General features: G+C 29.0%; 1 protein-coding gene and 1 long non-coding RNA gene across 3 annotated transcripts in view; both read left to right on the forward strand.

Moving 5' to 3' along the window:
* The window catches only part of LOC149057426 (uncharacterized), a 44,650-nt gene that overhangs the window by 20,750 nt on the left and 4,686 nt on the right, over window positions 1-19,214 (forward strand). The gene's annotated exons all lie outside the window — the stretch shown is intronic.
* Window positions 13,593-15,232, forward strand: LOC149057428 (uncharacterized). Its single transcript, XR_016190940.1, has 2 exons — window positions 13,593-13,767; window positions 15,060-15,232. It is a non-coding gene; the product is annotated as an uncharacterized LOC149057428 (long non-coding RNA).

Below are 19,214 nucleotides of genomic sequence, written 5' to 3' on the forward strand. Positions count from 1 at the left end.
TATAAAACATTGTTTCTCTGCCACAACAGCCATTTAAAAATTACCGTATCTACATTAAATTAATTATTAGAAAATAAGAATAATACAACTACCAACATTAAATCATGTAATGTACTATTCAAAAAGTACTATAGAGTATAAACTTTCTATTATAATCTAAAATCAATTGTTACCACGAATGTTGGAGATGGAGACACTGGTCTAGTAATCTCTTCCACTATGGTCGATTCTGATGGCATAACAATTTTCACGTCGGTTGGCTTGGTCGGTTGTTCGATTTGAATGCTTGATTTTAGTAAATCCTGGTGAAATGGAATTGCAGGTGTATTTTCCGATTCGCTTCCTAAACGAACGTTATGTTAAAAATATTGTTATATAATTAATATTATAGGTAGGTCGATATAATATGTATTATAATATTACTTTTTATATATTCCGCATCAGTATTGGTGACACCATCGTCCTATTAATAGAAAAGATACTGTCAATATTTAGTTCTACAAAATAAGTAATATCATATACCAACTGCTTTATACAGTTAACGATTAAATCATGTGATGTCCAGCTCTTAAGATAGTTATTAAGAATTTAAATTTTTAGATACTATTCAAAAATTACAATATAGAGTATAAACTTTCTATTATAATCTAAAATCAATTGTTACCACGAATGTTGGAGATGGAGACACCGGTCTTGTAATCTCTTCCACTATGGTCGATTCTGATGTCATAACTATTTCCACGTCGGTTGGCTTGGTCGGTTGACCGATTTGAATGATTGAGTTTGTTAAATCACCATCTTTTAACAATTTCTTCTGCTTGGTTATATAATTATACAAAAATCCTACTGCACTAATAGTTCCAAATGCAAGACTTGCACAGATAATTCTTCTTGACATTTTTTTTAAACGCTATTTTCAAAGTAAACGGAAGTATTGAAATGAACAATTTATCGTTTTAATTGAATCAAATAATCGGTCATTCGTTGTTATGTATTTATTATAATAATATATTTTGTCTCCAATCAGCGTTGCCCATCAGACAAACATTTTTTTTTGTTTAAATGCATAAGCATTTATTATAAATACTACACAGTATATTTTATAATCTATGATATAAGTATGAAATAATAACATTGCTATTATTAAAATTAATATTATTGACATTTATTAAAATATTTTGAAAATTTTATCAAGTATAGAAAGAGCCTATATTAATTTCAAGTATATTCGGTTATTTGTTTTAGAGTTACACCAAAACAATAAAATTGCTAAAAGAGAAATCTATTGAAAATCCAATTTTTTGAATATTTAAATTTAAAACGCTCATAAGAACTTAATTTTATTTTCGGTTGGATATTTTTTTTATGAGAAAGGTTTAAAAACTTGTAAGAAATCTTGTATTACTTTTTCAAATCTTAAGTTTTAAAAGAAAATTTTTTATGAATTTCTAGCTTAAAATAATTTGCGAATTTTTGTGATCTTTACGTATTTATATAAAAAATTGTGACCAAGTATTTATTTTTATTTTTCAACTAATATTTCAAAACTAAGTTAGGAGTCTTGTATTACAATTTCAAGCTTTTCTACCAAACAAATGAATTTTTATCGATTTTAATTCAAAAAAAACTAATAATAATCAAAAATTGCATATGCCAATAAATAGTTCAACTTAAGAAGAAAATCGCATTGTGGATCGAATACACTTATTTTATAACTTATAATTTAACTTATATTCGGTGAAAATTGCATGGATCTTTGGTCTTCAAATACACCCAAACGATTTTGTGGAAAACTGATTGTGCGTAAAAGTTCCCGTTTTTTCCTTAATTTCCTTAATTTTTAGTTTGTTTATCCCGATTATTTAGAAAAATATTGATAATTAATACTGTTGGACCTCCGAATACTAACTTGATTCGCTTTCTGATCTAACAAGATACTAAAGTCGAAAATTGAAGTATTTATACTGCTTTAATACGTGATGACAGACACAAAAAAAAACACACATCATTGTTTAATCAATACATTCCTCGCTCCACTCAGAATCCAAAGTTGCTTTGATAATAAAGCATACAAACGATATTACACCACAATAATTTATTTATGTTATCTAAACTGCTAGAGATAAATCTCGTAACAATCAATTGGTTAAGTCTGAACGAAATATTAAATTTCCTAAATTCAATACGAGCAACTAGTTATTCAAAAATGTCACTAAGGTGGTTTATCTTTTCAAATGTCAAATAATTTTCATTTCGCCAAGCTGTTATCAAACCATACATACCTACAAAATTTCTTCATTATCATTTCAATACTTTTAAATGTTATGAAGTTCTATCAATTAATTGATGCCACTTCACACAAGCTTCATTTTTGAAATGATGTAAATTGTATTAAATCAAATTTATTATGTTTTTTCTAATATATTTTTTTTTTATATAAATATTCACAATATCACTTGTAAATGTTGTAAAAAAAATAAGTTTACAGATTATACAATTAGATACAATTGGATATAGCGTAAAAATATAAAAAGTAGTTTCCCTCGAACACTTTAGAGTGGGTTTATATTAAGCATCATTTTCACATTTTATTTATACTAGTCTTACTTTTTTACAAGAATATTTTTTAATTTAACCTAACCTATCCGGAGTACCTGCCAACTCCCGATATTATTTATTTTTCTTGATTTATGTACGGGTATATATCCATTCATCTACCCTTTTGTCGACTGCTGTATTTTTTCACTCACTATTTTTTTGTCACGCGTTTATATTATTATAAATTTATAAAATATAGTTTACCACATAAGATTCTCTGTTCCAGTTCAGTACTACACGTATCATTGGAGCCTTTCATCACAAAATAATATTCTTATATTTTAATATTCTTATATATGACATTTCTGTTACCACGTGGTTAAAGTGTCGTTTTGAAACGCTATAAGATCGTCTATCGCACACGTTTTTGTCCTAAAACTTGAATAAAGTTAAATTTTGTTCCGTGTAATTGCACTATAGTATATACTATTATTATTATACTTAAGTTCATTCCGGACAATGTAATGCTCCAGCAGATAATAATAAAATAATATCCATTAACCAAACGATCCAGTATAATATACGTTGTCAGACGTCTTCGTGGGCAGTAAAATGGTTCTTTTTTCACGGCAGGGTATTGGCATTTTACATAATACGATATAATTATATTCTCCACGAGTGTTATTCTGTATACTTTTTTACACCAGATATATGTTTCTTGGAAAACCAAATGTTTCTACGACTAGCTATTATACACAATTGAAATTAAAATGTGTGTGGACTGTTACCATAAGTTGCGCATGACAAAATACTTTTTTTCACAAAGTTAAGAAATTTAGATTACGTATTTTCATCCCATCACTTCCAAAGTTGTGCATTTCAGGAAAAGAAACAGCACAAATCAACGGAGACGAAGCACTAACGAATGGAGTTAACTCTGTTTCAAATTCCAAAGTAGTGAGACATGGAGCTTTTCGTTCCGACAAGATGTGTGCTCTGTCACCTCCAGCACAAGACAATATTCTAATGCAAGACGCAATTGTCTGCCACGCAGTGGTTAAAGTGTCGTTTTGAAACGCTGTAAGATCGTCGGTTGCACACGCCGTCGTGCTTAAAGTCAATTAAAGTTGAACGTGTTCCATGCGATTTTATTAAAATAATTTTTTTTATACTATAATTAACTTCATTCTGGAGATAACGTCATGGTTTTGCAGGTAACAATAATAATATCCATTAACCAAACGGCTCTGCAGACGTAATCAGACTAGACTGTTTGTCGGACGGTAAAACGGTTTTATTTCACGGTCAATTTTTGGCATTTTATATAATACGATATAATTATATAGCCAGCGAGTGTGTTATTTCGTGTACGTGTTTTATCCCGCAGGCGAGTATCGTTAGCCAAAACGAACAAGAAAAGAATTTCACCGTCGGTGTAGTTTATTTTTCCGTTGAGGTTTTTTTTTGTTTTGGATCTATTTGTTAAGTGTTTCCTGCCATCGTACTCGTATAACTGGCGGCCAACTGCACGTATTAAGATGTATATATATATATTATATAATATATTATATACGGTGTAAAATCGTAGAGTATAAATTTTAAACAGAGGCAATCTCGGTAAAAATAGGCTAAGCTCATTTTGGAATGTGAGATCCAGACAACACATTACCTACCTATTATAATTTAATGTGTCTTACATGGTAATATCATAGATTATATAAAACCAGATGGTGCACTTCTTCGATTTACTGATAACACGAACCTACCTCAAATCAGTAGGGTCACAAAAGAGAAATAAATTAATGTACAACAACTTTTACCATAATTTTTAACTATCGTATCAAATAATATTTAATACATAATAATATAATATTATATGTACTTTGAGTGTCAATGGCTCAATGCTAATGGAATTCCAAAAATCATCTAAAATTTTGCGTAGCTTTAATTCAATATATGGATTAGTCTGTTATAATCTTCGGGCTTATGTTTATCAAACCTTTAACCTACTTGTATTTTTTAAAACTTTAAAACAGATAATCATGTTAAGCACACAAATACTTCCCCAACATTTTTTGAGAAGTGATTTTTAAATATTTAAAATACTTTTTAGTGCATATTATTCCAGAATACTAAATTTGTTTTATCTTTTTCGATATTTTTATTTACACTTCAAGAAATAGTGACTCTGTTAAATAATTTAAAAATATTTTACTCTGTACATCACAAAGACAAGGAGGAAATACATTATTTTTAAAATAAAAACAAATTTTGGTCTGTGGCAGGAGTGTTGATTTATTATAATGTTCTCCATAAGTTCATTACACAAAAGATAAATAAATAAAAAAAAAATATAGGTAGAGAAGATTAAAATCAGATTCCGTAAGAAGCCCGATTTTTAATTTTTTAATTTTTTAATTTTACGTCCGAAAAATAATTCGAAAAGCTAACTAAACGGGCATGGTTTAACATGAAATATTATACTAAATTTTACAGATATCAAAAATCGGGCATCTTACAGAATCAGATATGAAAAATATTTTCTTTATTATTAAATAAATATAAAATAATTGGTGCAAAAATAAATGATGAAGATTAAATAAAAAAGTTTAATAAATAAAAAAATTCACACTCAGCATACCGCGTATGTTGAGCAATGAGCAACAAAACAATAACGGTAATTCGGTACTATATATTTAAATGTATATTATATTACTATATTATATTACTATATATTTAAATATATATTATATTACTATATATTTAAATATATATTTATATAATCTGTGGTAAAACGGCTGAACAGTGTCAAAAAAGTCAGTCATGCGTAGTTAATAAACAATAATTTCTAATAAAGCCTTATTTTCCATATCCGTGGTGACACTGGTTTGAGGTAAGTTTTGATTTTTCGCATTTTTGAGAATTACATGGGCCGAATAGGGAGTGCACAATCTGGTTTTATATAATCTGTGGTAATATATTAATGTAGGATGCAGTTTTCTTTAATTATAAATTTGTTTTAAGAAATAAGTAGGTATAATATTTTATTGAATTAATAATAAAATAAACAAACAAAAAAAAAATTTCACATCAGTTTATAAAATTTGTATTACTATTTGAAAATGCCATCGGTATATTATATTTTATATAAAACTTAAAATTAAAAATAGTCTTTCAACAGATAAAATTTTCGGATTTCTTTTGATCATCGGAAAACCAAAATTATATTTCATAAAGTTAACTTGAATTGTCTGCATAGTTTAAAACTGTCGTCTCAAAAAAATAACGTAGAATAGATTATTACCTTAAAAAAAAAAGTTTTAAACATTAAACAAAATATATCATTGTTATTAGGTCACACCTTAAGTCTTATTTTTAATATAATTTGTAGTAAGATTGTACTACTTACTACATATTTTTTAAGAACTAGAAACCTTGAGCATGATTCCATTTTCACAATAATATCATATTAATAAAAATAAAAATAAATATAATTTAAGACATTCAAGTAACAAACTAACCAAAATTAACTAACAAAAAAGATAATTATTTTTCTTTGTCAATAATCGTATTCAAATTTATATTGTATATGTATATTATATACATAATTTTTTTTAACAGTAATTTTAAATTTATTTTGATACAAAATAATCCATGTGAATGTTGTTTATAAAACAGGCTCCTATACTGTCTAATATTCATAAAATATTATCATATTTAGGTTCGAAGAACTATAAGAGTAATGAATTACTAAAATAGATTTTTTATTTTAATTTCGTGCAACAACTAGAACTAGTTAATACATAATTAATGATTGAATATGTATCAAGGTACCGATTTATACTCTTCCACACAAATGGGATAGATGCTAGATACAGCGTATGTGAGATATTTTCATCAAAATATATTTATTTGTAATTTTTAATATTTAATATTACATTTATATTATATTATACTATTATATATTTATATTACAGTTACAGTGTGGCATGAAGATCTACTATACAAATTTTAAAAAATCCTACACCCAACATGCTAAATTATACTTAAATCATATCTCACAGATCGACACTTCCAGGTGTCATGGATGTAATGGTTCTTTAGAATCTAATGTAGCAGGAATTGTGGCAAGTGTTTCACAAGGTAAGTCCTCTTCCCAATTCTGTAAAATATTTATACATCCTACCAGCCAACCACGCCCAACATATGAGTAGCAGACTATACGGACGACAAAATCATAATATCATCCAGTAAAGATCCTATTATAGCCTCCAAAAACCTAGAAAACCATCTTTCATTAATGGGAGATTGGTATAAAAAGTGTCGTTTTAAAACAAACCAATCCAAATCAGTACATTTACGTCCACACTTAAATTAGCACCATGCCCAGAAGTAACGCTTTTTGGTACTCAGATCCCCTATCCCAAAATATTAAGTATCTCAGGCTAACTCTCGACCACCGTCTTACCTGGACGCTCCACATCATAGCCAAAACATCACATAAACTCTTGTTTACAAATGCTCAAATCCCTAACCGTCAACAGCAAACACTCAAAACTAAATATTAAATTACTCCTCTACATATATCTCCTAAAACCAATTTGGACAAACGCTACAGGGGCAATGCAAAAGCTTTCAATTTAAATAAAAAATAATGGTTTAAAAATAAAACACTAAGAAAAATTACCAATTCTCCACTATACGTATTAAATTACACCCTACATAAAAACCTACACTTGAAAACAATTCAGGAAGGGAAAAAAATTATTATAAACGATTCTATCTACGCCTTAACTATTATCCAAATGAACTTATAAAAAATTTAGCTGCATTAACCATCCCTGGTAACCTTCCTCGACACCTTAAGTAAAAATGGCGCAGGGACCTACTAAACCCTTAATCCAAATAATAATGATGATAATAATAAAAATAATAAGAATAATTGTGTGAAATAATATAATTAAAAAACGAAAATTAGTGTGTGGTTTCTTCATTAAATATTCCCAGATTTTCAACTCATACTCTTATTGTGCCGATTGTGTACAGATTGTGTAAATTACTAATAAAGAAAAAATAATATTACCGTTACGAATAAATCAATAAATATAGCGCACGCTCGCGCTCGCGTGTGTGTAACGTGTGTTTGTAACTTTGGATAACGCTTCAATTTTGTTTACCATATAATTAAAAGAAAAGTTTACGACATACTTTTATGATATGTATACATCGATAGTTTTTTTCAATATAACAACTTTGTGGCCCCCAGATTCTTCATAGTGTTTATAGTAATAAATATTAAAGTCGCAAATTAATATTAAATGTTCAATAAGTAAATGTTATTTTAGGCGTACCTATATTAGAGTGCATAAATTGAAAACCATGCATATGTGTACTTAATATTATAAGTAAGATGACACTTGTTATATTAGATTGTTTTGTTAGGTGGCTACTAGTTGCGTCCCGTGGTAAAAATTTCTTCCGAATTGCAGCCCAATTTTTTTTGGGATGCATAGGAATTGCGGCCCGAGTTTTTTTGAGTTACATATGAATTGCGTCCCGGAATTTAAAATTAAATTAATTGTATGTATGTAATTATATTTTATTATAATATAATATGCATGCATTTATGCATTGATTTTCATTCAAATATGCAAAAATATGCAAACAAAAATGAATGTTAAATACATTTATTTAGTTTAAAAATGACAAATATATATTATTCATTAAATGAGTAATATGGACAAAAAAATGTATTAAATATCTAATTGAAATAATTGATGTATAACGTATAATATAAATGAATATACGATGCACAAGTTTTTTTAGTACAACAATATCAATTATTTTTTTAAATTTTTATGAAAACGAAATTTATATCCATCGATTACAAATAAAACGCGATTTTTTCACTCAAAATTTCATTCGACGTTATAAATAAATTAAAACAGAAAAAGCGACGGAACGTTCTTAGCGGTAGTAAAGCGACGACTAAGGTGTACTAATTGGTATCTAGTATCTACATTATAGGTACTGTAATTATATTTTATCAGTCAAGATTAAATTATCTAGAATTAAAAAAACCCAGGCCGCAACTCGTCTGTACCCAAAATAAACTCGGGCCGAAATTCGGATTAGACCTTTTTTTCGTAGATATTTTCAGAACGCAACTAGTATGCAGCTGTCTTGTTTTCATACTTCTCAACACCCGGTTTCGTCGGACCATTAAATAGATAAATATTTTGGGTACTTGTGCGTTATCGTGCCTACCGCACGCCACATATGCGTTATCGGGGCTACCTCATATTATGGGCTATAGCGATTCTATTTCTAATTTTATTTAGGCTGGGTAACTTTTAGGACACTTATTTGTTAAATATTACATAATAACATTTCAACAAATCTTTTTAGTTTGTCTAAAAAATATGAAATAGAAAAAAATCATGTGTATTGTGAGTTTTCCTTTTTGAATTTATGTAAAGAGATATATTAATTACCTAAAAGTAGATAAACAATGTCACAATGATGCGTTTTATTTAATTTTGTCATTTTTCACGTTACTCGGTTAATTGTGATATGTATTTTATTTAGTGATGGAAGGCGAATCCCAGTTTTAATTTAATGAATTACTAAGGCATTATTTATATTTGTATAACTCGTATATTTAAGATAAAATGGGTAATTCTTTTATATCATATTACCTATATATATGCATTTAATTATGAGTATCTACATTTTGTAAAACATGATTAAATTTAATATCTATATCATAAAATTAAAAATATTTCTCCGTCAATAGCTACTATATTATATGTCATATAATTAATATCAGTTAAGTACCCAAAACATTTTATTCGGTTAGTAGGTAAAACCAAGTCAAATTGAAATAATCCTCCCGAACATCTGGTGTATTTATTTTCGAATATGATATACGTTGGATCAATTCTTATGAAATTATCTCTTTAATAAAGTTTATTAAAATATCGTTGCGTGTTTATTAGAATTGCGGTCATAAGAATCTGAAAAAAATATCGATCCTGAAGATTACCTGAAACAAAACACAAAAAATAAGTAATATTTGCGCTTGCATATGTGGTATACAAAAATATTGTAGCACTTCTTTTGTACAATATAGTATAGACGACTAATTTTTGATTTTATTTATGGTGGTAAAAGAAAAAAACAATGGATATCCGATTTCAACGTAATCGGTGATGTCCCAGAAAAAGTTTTGGTCTAAAATTACTTCAGGTAAACTTTCCGGACGTATTAAAATTAAACGTACCGTAACCATAGCTATATTTCTAACAGCTGGTTTATTCACTGTTTTTTGTTTTTGTGAATCTGATACAAAATAAAAAATTCTTGCGTATTGCTATAGTACGTGCGAATGATGTCAAAATTTTTTTTTAAATGATAGGAAAAATAAGGTTTATCAAGGTAACTTGTTAAGTTTGTAATGATAAAATAAAAAAATGAAATTTTCATCTGTTTTATTGATAATGATTTATTATTATTTTACATAGATAAGAACAATTGGTTATTATTATTATCAAAGAAACCTTAGGGTCCAAGCAAACGACCGGACATTTCCAGACCGGCGTCTGCAGTCTGGGTTTTAAAAATATATTTTAGATTATTGTAAACAGACAATGACGTTTTTCACCGGCTAGCCGTGGCTGGTCGGTTCACCCAGTTCCTGGCTTTGGAATATATTTTACTGCTCTAGGAGTAATATGGCGACTGAAAGGAAAAATCTGATCGATTGATTGGACTTTTAGTTTCGAGTAAACTTCAGCCGTGACGTTTTTTTGGTCGCAACAGCTGAGCCCATGGGTCCGACTTACGCTAACGAATCTAAAAAAATGTTACTTCAAAAATAATTTATACACTTTCCAAAAATATTTTATAAAAAAAATTATGATATGATAAATTATACTTAACAAAGTATACTAACATATTTGTATAACATGTATCAACTCCATTTTCAAAATAACTTATTGAAATCATTTTTCTGTAATCTAATTGATATAATATGTATATTTCAACATAATATACTCGTAAACTAAAAATCTTGTTGAGCATTTTGAAATACTTATCATGAACGATCGTTCAATTTAAGGCGCTTTACAGTGACAGCACAATTTTTAGAATTAATCGGTGATCTTACTTGTGATTCGTAGACTAAAAAGCCCCATTCAAGAAATAAATCGAATGATCATAATCTTATGATATGACTTAAGTGTAAGTCTTTCAAAGTATAGTGATGCCAGACTTTTTTTAGGTCACTATTATGCGGTGAATACTTATAGCTAGAATATAATATATAATGATTATTATTACAGCTACAGTAATATTATATAACGTATAAGTATAGTCATAATATGATTATGAAGGCACCAGTGAACAATTCTAAAGTCTGGTTTGAAATCGCAACTCTAACAATAGCGGTATACATAATATATTATACATTACCACGAGATTGCTATAAATACGTTTATGATGCAAGTATGTTTAGCATAAATGGTTGTGTATTATTTAATGTTTCAATTGTTAGGTACCAAGAAGTTCAATAAATAATAATAGATTGATGTCAAGTTGATATTTATAAGTTAAATTCGAAAAAAATTATATAAATCATACCTTATAGTTTACAACGACCGTGTTCATAGATTTGCTTTAAACATGGTGTACAGCAGTAATACTTACGCACTATATAATTTGTAAATAATTGTATTTTTGTAGTTCATGTTTAAATTTAAAAATAAATACAACTCTACTATCCATGTTAGATTTAAGTTATTTATGTTAATGTCAAATAGTTCAAATAATTCAAGTGTTCATGTTATCAAATCTATCATTTCATGGCACAGTGTAGTTTTTAGAGAAAATATTAGGTTAATCATTTAAAGAGCACGATTACTAAATAATAACAGCACATTTTATAAACATTGTAAATTTGTAAATGTCGTGTGTTGGATGCAACGTTGTGTAAAATAAACACATTTACTACGTACACAGCTTTATGGAAAATGAATAACATTTTTTTTTTATATATATAGTGGCTGTTAGATAAATTTAAAAGTTCAAAAGCGTTTGTTATTATTACCATAATTTGGTAATCAAAAATTGAAGATTCTTTAAAACTTCAATAAAACGTTAGAATAATAAAAAACCTAAAAAACAAGACTGAACTGCATGAATAAAATCGATTTATACCAAAAAACATTAAATAATACTTTCTGCGTAATTTCTATTAAGATAAAATTCTATATATATTTAAAAATAGAAACAAAAAAATATTAAATGTCTTTGTTTGATTTAAAAGTATAATAATATATTCAATGTTTATATATAATTTCTTTATAAAAATTGGCTATTTATTATAAACGCAACATTTTACGGTGGCATTATTGAGGATAGGAAAATATATTTTACGATAATTATGCAGATTTTGAAATGGTAGAATCAATTAGTTTGTTTTATTACATTTAACTGTTATGTTTCAACAAGTAAAAACAATTAAAGTATAATAATTGAAGAAAATATAAGTTTGACCCTTCAAGTTTTTATAATATTCATTGTTGAGATTAATTGCATAAAGAAAAAGTTAAGTATTTTCAACCTTTTATTAAATTTTTAGGTCTTAAAATCAGAGATTAACTGTCTGTTTTAAAACTTGAAATACTACTAGTTTTGGTAGTATGATCAGTATTTTCAATTATGTATAAATTGCTAGAATTTAAAAAAATCGTTAATTTTAGAACATTACAAAGAAATATGAACAAAACTATAAAATCATGGATTTGACATTTTTAGTTATCAAGAAATTATGAATACAAATACTTTTGTCAGAAAACTATACGGATAATGAGAAAATATCTATGACAACAACCCTTTTTTTAGGGGGTGTAGTGGTCGGGTGGACGTCGCCAGTTTGGCCGTATCCATTTTCCTCCAAAAATGAGATACCGTTTTCCTCCACTGACCATTTTCCTCCAATAAATAATGTAAATTAAAATAAATGTACTATGAAACACAAGAAGTATAAAGACATTCAACATAATAATATATGTATAGACACTAGTGACAAGTCGACGTACAGTTCGCTACTAAAAATATAGTCTTATTTATGCGAGTATATCGTATACATTCACGGTGTGTCTGTCTCAATCAATGTGTGTAATCATAATAAGAAGTGACAACTGATACACAATATAACAATATATAAGTATATTCGTATATGCCCATATGGAGTATGTTCGTATCTTTATTAGGCTTAATCGATAGCTGATATAGATAGCCGATACCAGAATGTAATCATTAACTGGTAAGCGCAAAATGTGATCCTAGCTTTACTCTATCTTTATAAAACGGAACATAATACTACAACAAAAATATTTGCTAAAATATGGGAGGAAAATAGACATAAATTTAGTCGAAAATAATGTGGAGGAAAATGGAAACTAACCTTTTTTTTGTGGAGGAAATGGTATCTCGTTTTTGGAAGAAAATGGAACCGCCCGCCGGTTTGAATCCCGGTCATGGGTGGCATCGCCTTCCAAGTAGCTCATGCTGTCTGAAAAGAGAGGTCACCACCCCCACCCGGGCATGACAGAAATCTGCGTTAATCTATTCGAAATTCTGCCAAAAACATCCACGAGTACCAAAACCAACAGCTCCTTCCTCGACAGTTCCACAGGCTAATAGCCCTTGTTGTCGAAGCCTCAACCCCCAATAAAAAAAATAAAAACAACTCTTTTATATTAATAATTGATAATCAGATGATTTTCCGGAATGTTTTGTGTCTAAATCTGAACTCAAATAGGTATACGAGTATTTTAGTCATCTAATTCTATGTACTAAGGAAAAGTCTAAAATAAAAAGATTAAAGGTGGTTTCACACTATGCGTTTTGGACGCAAGCGAACGCGCGTTTTTAAATCGCATGAACGCAGCACAAAAATAGATTGCCGCGAATGAATTAATGCTTTCACACTACGGGGAAAAACGTGAGGTCGATCGCATACGATCGGACTGGTTTAATTTTGTGCGTTCGAACGCACCCGCAATCTAAAATTGAATAATACTTTAAACCGACATCATTCACACTATGCGATTAAATGCATGCGTTTCTCTAGTCATATATATTTAAATATTTAAATTTTGACCATGTTTGACATGGAGAAATTCATTTTTGAAGTTCAAGCAGAAGAGGCGATCTGGAATAAAGGTAAGTAATGTTATTTTTAATATAATTACTTGTATACGTATCTGGTTAAGTACTATATCATGACAAATATAATAATATGAAACTCGATAAATCCTATATTACCTACTTAGAAGTTAGTTAAAATGGGCTCTTTTTATATGGTACTCCCTGCGTTCAAACTCTGCCCATGATATTGCTATGATTACACAAGTATGGTAAGTATCAAGCGTATTTTGTATTGTAATACATTCTTAGAATAACATATTATAACGTTTATATCAAAAAAATGTTTCATTGAAAGTAGGTAGGGAAGAGTGGGGCAGATTTGAATGAAATTTACATTAAATTTTTTAAATTTTTTGACAAATTTTATATTCGATAATTACAATCTGTAGTCTAGAATCTAGATGGTTGTGAATATTATTTGACTCATAACAACCTTATATATTAAATAACCAATTTAATTTATAACTATAAGGTTAAGTATATTTTTACTCAAAAGTACCCCATGGCCCATACTTGGGGTTAGGTTAGGTTGACTTTGAACGCGCAGGGGGTAGATTTGAATATGTGTCTTATACAGTTAAAGGGCCACATTTGAATGCTGAACATAAATAAATATTAAATTAAATTCAACTTTTTCTTTATTTTAGTAATAAATAATTAACTCAATATAATATAATAACGATTTTTTACAATTAAGTTTTGATGTTTCTTGTCAACTTTTTTTTTTTGTGAAAGCTAGATTTTTTGTGTTTTTTTATAGATAAATTTACATAATGTTGTGACATAAATCCAGTAAACAATCTATTTCAGCCATATGATAAACATTTCAAGAAGCAGGAACCTATATTACACCCTATATACTTACCCCATTAATGAAGATTAAAATCTACCCCATGCCAAAATAGCCAATAATAATTGTAATATAAATTTTAATAATTATAAATAAATATATGTACATTAAATATGTTACTAGGCAACAATATTTTGAAGGTATACTTAATTCTAAACTTATGATTTTGGAAATTATATTAGTGAATAGGAATTGAACTTGGTACTCATTAATAAATAATTAGGTATATTTAAGTACTTATCTATACCTAAATACTTCTTAGTAAATACATTTTTTTTAACATGTGGCCAAAAATTGTAATCGGATGTTCATGATTGAACAATTAAATAAATATTTATCTATATAATGTAATATAATTTAGGATTAGGTACCTTTCTGATTGGTATTAGGTTCATAGTAGGTAACATGTATGTACCTATCACCTATATTTTATAAGTTGTATTATATATTTTTATAGAAATACCACAACACCACAACAAAGACAGCTTACACGTCAGCTGGTGTAAAGTTGCTATAGCCTGCGTTGATCAATTCAATGAACTGGATGACAAAACCAAAAGCATTAAAAGTATGGAAATAATATTTCATAATTTATATTTGTTCACTTATTACTTTACAAGCTACTCTTAAATTAAAAATGTTATATTTATTTCAACTATAGGTACTACATAATAAGTAGGTAATAGTAATAAATAGTTTGAATTAAGGAATCACTTTATTTTGCCAGCTTAGTGCATTTTGTGGGCTATTCACATATTTAACAAAATATTCCCTAACATCCTTAGCATTTGAAGGAGCATTTCCAACGCCTCTTCTCTCTTCTATTTCTCCAATGTTGCAGTTTTCTAAATCTTGTTTGTCGTATCCATCTCTGCGCCGAACAAAGTTATGTAATATACATGCTGCTTTAGTAATTTGAACTGCAAAATCTGGAGAAGTCAAAATTGGTGTATGGAATACTCTCCATTTGTTTGAAAGAATCCCAAATGTACATTCAATGTAACGTCTAGCCCTGGACAGTCGGTAATTAAAAATCCTCCTCTCATTGGTCAAGCTTTTCCCTGAAAATGGTCTCAACAAATGTTTATTTAAAGCAAAAGCCTCGTCACCGACCACAATAAATGGTTGAGGCACACCATCTTCACATCTTTATCACCAGGCAAAGGAGCATCGGGGGGAAGTTAACTTTGTCAGCATAAAGATTTTTCCCGAACCGTGACTGTTTGAATATATTACAGTCACTCTCTTTGCCATACGATCCCACATCAATAATTCTGAAGCAATAGTTTGCATCACACAATCCAAGCAGAATTAATGAAAAGAAGTGTTTGTAGTTATAATAAAGACTTCCAGTTTTTTTAGGACATTGCAACCGTATGTGTTTACCATCGACTGCAGCAACTGTGTTTGGAAATTGAGTTTTTTCAAAAAGGGGTCACCCCCACCATTGTAAGCCTATGAGTGTATTAGTGTAATCAACATTTATATGTATTTATTTTAATATAATGATAAAATATGACATATATAATAATTAAAGTGACTTGTTTTTGTTATTTTTATAAAATTAATATTTGTAACTAATATAATTATAACTAATTCAATATTTTTCGAGTAAGATGTTATATGTTGACCTGTCTGGCTTCTGTTTTTTAGGTTAAAAAAAAGTAAGTACATATTATTAAAAAAATGATAGATAATCATTGTTCAAGTTGCGTGTAAGCATGCAAATATCATGTTAATTTTAACCACAGTAAATGGTTGAGGCACACCATCTTCACATCTTTATCACCAGGCAAAGGAGCATCGGGGGGGAAGTTAACTTTGTCAGCATAAAGATTTTTCCCGAACCGTGACTGTTTGAATATATTATAAATTAAAATTCGTGTTAGGTTCAAGTACCGCGATAAAATAAAAATAAAAAATGTATACATTAAAAAACTAAACACACTTATTGAGTAAGTACTCATATTATACTATATTTATAATATACAGATATGCGGCATATATATATTATAAAACTTTGTGGTGCCTGTGTTTTCATAATAACATAAGATACACGATATTTCAAAAGTACACTTCCACAACTATTATGATCTTAATCTTTTGACACGTGGATTTCATATTTGGGAACTAAAGATGGTCTCGTTGGTAAGCAATAAATAATACAAAACTTTTTCACTTACATCTGAAAAGTATCAACAAATCCTGGTGCATTCCAAATGCAAGAAAATTTAAATTATTTTGGTCATCCTAAGCAAATTATTTCTTACCCATCCCAATAGTATTGACCCAGACTCCCAAAGCTCTTAAACTCATCGAATGAAATTGCATATTTTATAACTTTTAAACTTATCAAAATTAAATATAAAATTCTAAAAAAAATAATGCATCCATATAACACACCATATTTTAAACCATTTTTATATTAGACTAAGGTATCAATCAAATCTCATAAAAATTTGTACATTTTACCATTCTGACCTTTACATTAAATTTATTTCAAAATATAATGATCTTTAAAATCTAACAAAGAAAACTCTATAATCTCCCATTTGAACTCCACTTATTAAAATATCTTGACTCAGACATTATTCCTCGAATTCCTGCCTAACCATCTTAAACCGCGTGTTGTTACAGAATTTAACAAATATAAATTAAGCTAATAAAATATACATCCCACACAAAAAGTGTTACTATTGTGTAACTAATTACGTCTGATTACCATACATGGTTATGTATTCACTATTCAAATATGTTGAATGTTTAATGTTTATAGTAAATTGTTTTCTTCTTTTTTTTTTCATATAGCATAATACAATAAAATTTTTAATAAACTTGAAAAAAATATGTATTTGATATAAGTACATGCTATATGCCATAACATTTTTAATAATAATTATTATTATTATAGCTTAGCAATTATTGTAAGAGGTCACGACACTATTTTCTTTTTATACTACGCCTTGAATTTCCTTGAAGAGGTTTTTAATAAAAGAATTTTGGTGGGATAGAAATCGCATGCGGAAGCGCAACTAAAAGAATTTAGCTTCTCCATTGATGGTTTTCATGGGAAAATCTTTATGTAAAATTAGGGTTGAGACATACGATGGGGCATTGGAGAGTCGTCGAAGAGCTAGGTTTTGAAATACTTGGATTTTATTGGTGTTGGATTTTTTTGCTGAGCCCCAGAGCTGTATGCCATAAGTCCAAATAGGTTTCAGGAGAGTTTTGTAAATTAGAAGTTTGACTATTAGATTGGTGTTAGTCTTAAAAACATAAACATAAACCTAAAAGTTTAAACAAAAAAAAATGTTAAAAAAGTTAACACTTTTCGAGATAATTAATGTACCCACTTAAATTGATCACTTAGTATAGCAAATAACATCATTATGCAAATGTATATAATAAATATTCGGCACTTTTGAGATGTAAAAACTTTTTCAATAATTTCCATATAATAGCCATCTGATGTCATTTTAATTAATTATTTCATGGTACCATAATAACGTTCTGTTGATATGATTTTCATGTATATGTCATGTGAGGAACGTGAACCGTCTGACGACCTTATCTGGCCCGTTGATTGTGCGTCGACTCGAGAATCGAGATTATTAGAGATTAATCTTAGCAGATTTGAGAAGAACCGAATTTTCGACAATAGAGGGCATGCCCATTATTGTTCGTATACCTATGTTTTGGACGGATTCGATACGCCTCCATAGTGAGGGACCAATGAAAGAGGCCCACGAGGGGCCAGCGTAAGTAAGAACGGGAGATACGAATAGTTTAAGAATTTTGAGTCTGATAGTAAGTGGGATGGGGCATGTACGGTTAAGTATGGGGTAGAGTATTCCGCGAGTGCGGGTAGCTTTTTTAATAATGTTTTGGACGTGTTGTCCGAAGTTGAGTTTGCGCCCTATTGTAACGCCGAGGTATTTGGCTTGTTTGGACCAGTTAATGGTGTGGTAATCAAGTAGTAGTGGTGGTATGTGAGAAGTATTAGATTGACCGAAAATAATGCCTACGGTTTTGGTTGGGTTAATTTTTATGCGCCAGCGGTAGAACCATCTGGAAGCTAGGTTTAGTTGATGTTGAAGTTGTATGGCCACACGTTTGGGATTTTTGTCGAAGGTGAAGAACATAGTATCAAGGTGACTGTGGTCGGAAAACGACCGGTATATAACCCTTGCACCGTACCGACTAGTAAACTATCGTGTGTGCCTCCGTGATGTTTGTGTTTCCCGTCGGTACGGATCTGTGTGCTGTTAACTGGGTTTTTCGGTTATAGTTATGGGGAGGGTCTCATAATATTAGTCCCGATCTTCCCTATCCATGACAGTATTTGTAGAGTTGTTAGCGTAGTTGAAGAAATTATATTTTGTAAAACAGCTCTGACTACTGTGATTTCTTGTATAGCGTGTTCTGATTGGTTGATATTGTGTAGTCCAGATAAGGACTGTTTTAGTGTATGATGTACTGTTACAACTTCATAATTTAAAGTTAAATACATTTAAAATAATTAAGGTGTAAAGTAAGTTTCGAGTACTCTTTGTTATTTAAAAGCCTACATTAATAGATGACGCATTATTGAATGTCAATTAAGTAATTCATT

Source organism: Diuraphis noxia, unplaced genomic scaffold, assembly GCF_037042655.1.
Source record: "Diuraphis noxia isolate RWA-SAM2 unplaced genomic scaffold, SU_Dnox_SAM2 contig0003, whole genome shotgun sequence".
NCBI lineage: Eukaryota > Metazoa > Arthropoda > Insecta > Hemiptera > Aphididae > Diuraphis > Diuraphis noxia.